Below are 6,223 nucleotides of genomic sequence, written 5' to 3' on the forward strand. Positions count from 1 at the left end.
CTCCCTGCAGTGGGACTCGGGATCTCTGTCCCCGTGCACTGCCAGCCGCCTGCAGTTCTGCAGCGCTCGCAGCAGGTGCTGCTGCTGCCACGCCGGGCGTGCCGGCAAACACCAAGGACATTCACGGCATCGCCACGCTGGGACAAGGTGGGGAGACAAGCACGCTCCAGGGACCCTATTAAATATGGGTCAAAATCTCTCCCCACCCCCAAACGTGTTTAGAATAACACTTTGCTCTGGGGCTGGGAAATACTTCAACACAGTCAAAGGAAAAGATCAACCATGAACCCACCTGGAAGCAGCTGATATAAAAATTAACTTTAAATCCACTGGTGAATGCAGAAAAACCCTCCAGAGGACTTTGAACCTGGGGTTTGTTTGGAAACTCACTGCTGGAATTTGAGGTCGTTGCTTTCTGTGCAGTGACCAGCAGCCACCACCTGAAAACTGCATAGCCCGTGGATGCACCTACTAAGAAGGCCGAGAGCCCTGTGGTTTGTGTCATAAATAGTGCGCCCAGCAGGACCAGGCAGTGATCACCCCCTGTATTCAGCACTGCTGAGGTCACAGCTCCAATCTTGTGTTCAGTTCTGGGCCCTTTCCTTGCTGATTGCTGTTAGGGGAAGGGTCACATCAGAGCCAGGATGAGATCTCTCTCCATGCCTGCTTGGTGGGCCTTGGCAAGAGGCAGGAAGGTAAGGAAGCCTTGAGGCTGTTGTGCCACAACCACCTGCCATGGCTCAGTCTGCCTCTGTTACCCTGTCAGCTTGCCACTGCTTAGGAAATAAAAAAATTGATTGTGATTCAGCTGCCTAGTAAAAGAACAGAGAAAATAAAAGAGGAAAAAAGATGAAAAGAGCTTTGTTAGTATGGCAGAGAGGGATTATGACAGGCTCTCTGGCATGGGAGTGCTCACCATTGGTGTGGAGATTTCCCCACTGCCTCCTGTTGGCATTAGCAGCTGGGATCTCTGGAACTTCTTGCTCTGATCTTTGATACTGGGTGCAGTTATGAGAAATAACGAGTGTTTGAAAGTACTGCAGGAGAGAGAACCTTCTGGTGTCCTTTGCCTAGAGTAACCAGACTGTGCAATCTCTGGACACAGTGGTGCCACATCTGTGTGGAGACATTCCTGGCACACTGGGGAGCAGAAGTCAGGGGCCCTACAACTCCAAGTAGCCTGTGCTGCAGGTTTTGAGGAGGTGAGGGAGAACCCACATCTGTACATGACGTCCACAGGTCTGGAAGAAGCTCCAGAAAAGTTTTCCTTGAGTCTGGTGGCCGTGAGGACTTTGGAGAAGTGCTCTCCTCCTGAGCAGCATTGCTCTCCTGAGCCAAGAAACCAGGTCTATCTCTTCCCTTGTCTGGTTTTTCAGGGCTGTCCTCTTGGCCTCTGCCTCCAGCTGTGCACTGCTGAATTGCCAGCTGCTGCTGTTTCCCCAAGGTCTGCGCTTGCAGCCACTTGTGAGGGCACCAAACTTAGCAGTATAAGCTGCATCCTGATTGCTGGCCTTGTGCTCAGGCAGAAAGTGCTTGGGGAACTCCATGGAGACAGGGAAAAAAATACCATTGAAAGAATTGTGGATCCTGGCATGGCAGGAGAACTGTGGATGGCTCAGTGGTTGATGTTCACCGCAGGGACTTTCTGCTACATGACACGGTCATGCCCTATGGACCTGATCGATCCCTGCACACACCTGGCTGAGCAAGTGCAGGGGACACTGCCACATGCTTCCAAGAGTTTCTTTCTCTCATGAAGACTGTATTGAAGCTGCTGGAGCACATTCACCTTGGAATGTGTACCTCTCAGTGTTTACAGTGGGGTTCCTTGCTTTCACACCCACACCACCACCTTTCCCCTGTGTAGAGGTGCATGAAGCTGAGCTGGTTTTCTTCTAACTCAGGCGTCCGTAGCTGCGTGCTTTGTGCTGCCAGAGCACAACCATTTACGTAAGGTTTGTTGGGGTTTTTTTGTCCTGGAAGTTCTTGCAGACAGGATGGGTACGAGGGACTTTGTCCTGCCAGGCAGCTAGATAAAGCACTCAGTGATTCAGCATTTATTGCACCCTACACAGATTCCTCTGTTATCATACCAGCAGGAATGTGGGGCTAGAAGGGATCTCCTAGTCATCATCATATTTCCCAGCAGTGACAAACAGTGAGTCATAAAGTCCCTCTTGTTAATTTATCACAGTCCATCTTAAGTCATTGGGAATTTTCTTGGCAGGTTATTCAAGAACTTCACTTTGACAGAAGGAAACTTGTTTCTGATCTGCAGCCCACATTTTTTCATAGCCTATTTTTGTCTGCTTGTTCTCATGCCAGTGCTATCTTCTAGCTAGTAGCTGTGCTTCCTTCCCTTCTCCAACCTACTCTCTTACATGCCGATGAAGAATGTGGCCTCTTCTTCCCAGGATCCCTGGTCTACTCAGAGAAGAGACTGTCTATTTTTAGTTCCCTCTAGCAGCTCATCCCTACCCCTCTTTCAGTCTGCAGGAAGGCTTTGAGGAAGAGCCCTGGTTTTATTGCTACCAGGTCATACCCTTCCCTTGGCAGCCAAGTGAGCATGGCTTTATACACTGTTCCCTGCCTCCAGCAGCACAGGAGGCCCACGGTTCTGGGACAGAATCATGCTCACCTTTGAAAAGAGAGAAAAAACACTGATTGGGAGTTAGGATATCAGAAAGCCAGACCAGAAGCAGGCAAAATTCCAGAGGGTCATCAGGAAGCTGACACTTTCTCTGCAAGTCTGCAATGGCCCTGGGGTTCCCAGCACCCATCGGGTCCTAGATTTACCATCAGCATGTTAAAAATCTCACAGAAGGGCTGTTCATCCCTGTTTCCTTTCAACACACCTCCTGCAATTGCTGATTCACCTCTACCTGGTGAGTGCAGAAACCATGAAGAGCTTTTACTTCTTGGAGTTTCCCATGGCTTAGAAAATCCATAAGGATTTTCTTAGAAAGCCCCTGGTACCTCTCGAGGGGTTCACAGAAGGGGAAAATGAAAGCACACCCCTGTGCAGTGTCCTGATTATATGATCCAACATAGGAATAGCATGGATATTTTATTGGAAAAGGTGAATACAATGAGCAAGGCACCCTTCTGGAGTGTTCACAGGCTTCCAGCAATTGCATCTCGTATCTAACCTAAATGAGTCGGGTGATATTTCAAACCAAAGAGAACAGCAGGAATAATATTAGCTGATGCAATCGCACCTTGAATTTACAGCAGTGCTAGGCTGCAAATGCTAGTGCTAGATCCATGAACAGTAGGGTACTCTGCACATGATTACAGCAAATTCAAACCCTGTTTGAAAGCAGCTGGTTTTTGGTTGGGTATTTTTTTAACAGTCCCCCAAGTAGAGGTGGTGGATAAAGACTTCTTTTCCTCTGACAGGTGAGTCTTACATTGATGGTGAACTACACTTTGGCAAATATCAGTTCATTTCCTTGCTATTACAGCCTTTTTCATGCCAGTAACAAAAACACATTTAGAGCTCTCCTGCTTCTGCAGTCCATTCTTCACAACCCTCCAATGGTGAGGCCTTTTTCCTAGCTATGCAAATAAGTGATAGGAGCGTGCTGCAGTCAGTGGGGGAGCCAGGCTCTCCCTTCCCTGGAAGCCCAGCATTACTGGGTACCTGCTGTGCCTCAGTACAACACCTTTGCGCTAAATACTCACTGCCTTCTCCTGGAAAAAAGCTCCCAGCCCCCACTGCCTTCAGCCACAGCTGCCTGAGGGTGTCTGAATTAAGCCTTTCAAGCAGACAAACCCAACAACAACAACAAAGTGTATCCAAGGATGACATGGGGTCTAATTTACTCAAGGAGTCAACAGCCTTGTCTCCTACTGACTGTTATGTCCATCTCAGAGAGAAAAACCATGGTCTCTTCTGTCACTCACTGGCATTCAAGTGTCACCTCCCTGAGTTGCATCAAGATTTCTTCACTATATGTTTGTAAAACTGGATCTGAGTGTTTCATCAGCAAGGCCTGAGTGACAAGTAGGACCCATGAAAGAACAGGAAAACAGGAGCTGATGCTCCCAGGTGGGTCTTCCTTAAACAGCAGGTTTTGGATGGCAGTGAAAATCCCAAATGTCTTCTTGAAAAAGTGAGTGAGAGGCCAGAGGAGATGGAGAAGTAGTTCAGACAACAGTCTGGGGTATTAACAGGGGAGACCAATGTTTTTGCTGTTGAGTAGTTGCTATATGTGGGTGGTTTGTTCACAACAGCTGGTTCTAGTGAATTGAATAATATTTCTGTGCAGGCTTATGCATATATTTGTATCTTTACACAGAGGAAAAACATCCCAACTCTCAGGATCATCCCACTGTCTGGAAAAATTGGAATTTGACAATCATCAATTAGAAATAGAAAAGAACCCTGCTCCCCATCAGCAAGTATGCAATTTCTACCATGAGGCAAAGATTTTTCTAGATAATGACAGCATTAGAAACAACCCCACAAGCATGTGAGGTATGTCTGGTAAAGCACTTAAATAAAAAAATCGTCTTGCAGCTTTCCACTGGGAAAAATGAGTGTCCTGCAACACAATCAGACCCTGGGCTGCAGGGGGGCCACACTCCTACAAGGAGAGATGACACCTCTATGCTGGACACAGCAGGGGCCTATTTATTTTACAGAATTGGGCTATCCTCCCCCTGATCCAGACAGCATCAATCTTGCAGCAGCAGCAGCAGCAGGAGGTAGGGTAGGTTTTGCACTGGCCACCTACCTTCCGGTACAGCTGGAAATCGAGGAACAATACCATTTCCAACATTATTCAGCGGATTTCCAGATCGGTGCCAAGCCCTGTGCGGCCAACAGCTGAGCTACAGAGATTCTGTCTCTCCTTTTACAGGATTATTGTAAAATAATTTCTCTCTGTGACCAGTTTAGGCCGTTCTAATGCACAGTCATAAATGAGACATTGACTTCTAAAGATCTTCCTTCCCTGAGGGTGGCAGATGAAAGAATGGGTCACAGCTTTGTTCTGCCATAATATGCCTGGAAGCGTTGAGAGACACGCTTTCCTCACACGGAAATTTCCACTGTCTCCTTGAATTTGCAAGTTTGCAACCTACCTGTGGAGTATAAAGGAAATGCTGGGCTGACCAAAACAGATGTAAGAAATCGATTTGCTCATGCCATTCAAGCAGCAAGAGCTGTTCTGCTGATGTCTTTGTCTGTGGGAAAGAGCACAGTGACTTCCACTTTTGACATAAATCTTGTGGCTTTTATTTTCAACAACTTAGCAAGCAAATGCCCAAGACCAGGATAAGAGAAATACCTTTAATAAACCTGAATATCATCTTTGTTAAAAAAACGTGACCAGTGTAAGGGAAGTTCATGACACTGTGCTGAAAAGGATATTGCTCAGACTAATTCAGCTGCTCAAGCAGATTGTTCCTTTAACACTGCCTATGACTTAAGTCCTCAGTATAATACCACTATTTTTATGACTCAGCAGTCACCAATTGAATAAATTAATTCAGGGGATGTTCCAGCTAATGACGAGTTTGTCCTGCAGCAAAAAGGTCTCCAATGAAGAATAAAATATTAGAGGCCCACAGTATGCAGCAATTAGCAGATTTTGATAATTGGTGAGAATGGAAATGAGAAAAACACAGGTGAAAAAAGTGAAATACTTTATGATTGCATTATCTAACAATTAACATTCCTATGCATAGGGGTGCATAATATCCCCTGCATATTAAGGCTGCACAGCATTTCCTATAAAAATATCTTGGATTCACTCGCTTATAATTTTCAGAGTGATGAAAAGTTAAAATGAAAGTGATTCAGGAAATTACCAAGAAGAATACTAAAAAAAATGCATTGGTCCCATTTCAAGCATGTCTTAGTTTTTTGTCTGAGACACTTACACCATTCAAACTGGAAATCTAGCTTTTATGGATCTTGACAAAAGCTATCCAAACTGGACCAGACTTTACTACTTTGAAAAATCATAGACCACATAGGTCTGTGGAGGCTTATTAGCACTTACTGGACAAAAAGCCATCCCCAAATCATCCCTGGGAAGTCCTGGCTGAGTATATTCTGTGTCCTTGCAGCTGCTGGAGCACCTGGGCTGTGCACAGGTGATGGCTGAGCCCACCCCACCTGACAGGCATTGCTGTGGGAGGCTGCACTGAGCTGAGAGCAAAGTGGGGTTTATCTCATGAAGTGATGACCACCACCACACTGGCTGTGGAGCAG

This window comes from Molothrus ater, chromosome 2 (genome assembly GCF_012460135.2).
Source record: "Molothrus ater isolate BHLD 08-10-18 breed brown headed cowbird chromosome 2, BPBGC_Mater_1.1, whole genome shotgun sequence".
Classification (NCBI taxonomy): domain Eukaryota; kingdom Metazoa; phylum Chordata; class Aves; order Passeriformes; family Icteridae; genus Molothrus; species Molothrus ater.